Below are 2,254 nucleotides of genomic sequence, written 5' to 3' on the forward strand. Positions count from 1 at the left end.
GAAACCAAAACCACAGAAAGACAAAATGAGATGGCAGAGGAATATATCTCAGAAGAAGGAACAAGACAAAACACCAGAAGATCAACTAGGTGAAGTAGAGATAGGCAACCTACCAGAAAAATAATTCAGAATAATGATAGTGAAGATGATCCAAGATCTAGGAAAAAGAATGGAGGCAAGGATCAAGAAGATGTAAGAAATGTTTAACAAAGACCAAGAAGAAATAAATTACAAACAGACAGAGGTGAATAATTCAACAACTGAAATAAAAAATGCACTAGAAGGAATTAATAACAGAATAACAGAGGCAGAAGAACAGATAGGGCTTTTCTGGTGGGGCATTGGTTAAGAATCCACCTGCCAATGTAGGGGACTCAGGTTCGACCTCTGATCCAGGAAGATCCCACATGCCATGGAACAACTAAGCCAGTGTGCTGCAACTACTGAGCCTGTGCTCTAGAGTCTGCAAGTCACAACTATTGAGCCCATGTGCTGCCACTACTGAAGCCTGTGTGCCTAGAACCTGTGCTCTGCAACAAGAGAAGCCACCACACTCAGAAGCCTGTGCACCACAACAAAGAATAGCCCCACTCTCCACAACTAGAGAAAGCCCACATGCATCAATGAAGATCCAACACAGCCAATAAATAAAAAAATCAATTAATTAATTTTAGAAAAGAACAGATACATGACCTGGAAGACAGAATATTTGCAAATTAATCAGTGTGATATACCACATCAACAAATTGAAGAATAAAAACCATATGATCATCTCAATAAATGCAGAAAAAAACTTTTGACAAAATTCAACACATATTTATGATAAAAACTCTCCAGCAAGTGAGCATAAAGGAACATACCTTAACATAATAAAGGCCACATATGACAAAAACTACAGCTAACATCATAGTCACCAGTGAAAAGCTGAAAGCATTTCCTCTAAGATCAGAAACAAAATGAAGATGTGCACTCTGGCCAATTTTATTCAACGTACTTTTGGAAGTCATAGCCATAGTAATCAGAGAAGAGAAAGAAATAAGAGGAATCCAAATGGAAAAGAAGAAACAAAACTGTCACTGTTTGCAGATGACATGATACTGTACACAGAAAATTTTAAAGATGCTACCAGAAAACTAGAGCTGATCAATAGATTTGGTAAAGTCACAGGATACAAAATTTATACCCAGATATCTCTTGTATTTCTATACACTAAAAATGAATGATCAGAAAGAGAAATTAAGAAAACAATCTCATTTATCATCACATAAAAATAATAAAATACTTAGGCATATACTTACCTAAGGAGACAAAAACTTATACTCCAAAAACTCTAAGACACTGATGAAAGAAATCAAGGACAACACAATTAGATAGAAAATTATACCTCTTACCTGGGAGTAGATTTCTCCTTGGGTATTAATGTTACTGTCAGGATGTAAAATAAAAGCCCTTACCTTACTAGACATGAACCACATTAAAATAGTTATATGAATGCTTTTAAAATATCCAAAATAAAGTCCATTTCTATAATTATTCATCTCTCTACATTTTTGACTAAAAATATTATCAAAGATTTGTTCAATTAATTTGGTCAGTGAAACAAAATAATACCATTATAAATTTGACCTTGAACAATATTTTCAATGATAGCTTTGAAATTCAATGACTTATCCATCATATCAAACTATATTATTAAAGCCAACACTGAATATGCATACAATCTAAACTGTAAGATATTTTTAAAGTTGAAGAAGATGGTCACGCTTTGTGCAGGCAGAGAGATGTATCCTTATGTGACAAAGCATTTCCAGCTGCTATGACTATGTGTATCCTGATTCTTTCTCTGCACTCACAACAATGTTGATGTGATGACAATCCTGCCTTATCTTCATCACACTAAATACCCATTTTCAAGAACCAAGAATTAAATTTGGAGAAGTTTGGTTTTGGAACAAGTGATCAAAAGAAATGGAAAACCAGGTAACATATTCACAAAAACTCTTCACTGCTATGAGATAGGAAAAATAACATTACTTGAAATGAATTATGCATCTTTCTTAAGAAGCAGGTTTTTTTCATATGATCTCAAACATTTTATGCCAGAAGCTCCAGGAATAATACACTATATAGATTTCCTCCGTTTGGTAAAATATTATTGGAATAATTTCAATGACAATAACTTCTCCAATATTTTGTTTTATAATTCTCTAAATGAGTAATGATATAGAGAAAAGAGATAGCAAAACATAACATA

Source organism: Hippopotamus amphibius, chromosome 3 (assembly GCF_030028045.1).
Source record: "Hippopotamus amphibius kiboko isolate mHipAmp2 chromosome 3, mHipAmp2.hap2, whole genome shotgun sequence".
Lineage (NCBI taxonomy): Eukaryota > Metazoa > Chordata > Mammalia > Artiodactyla > Hippopotamidae > Hippopotamus > Hippopotamus amphibius.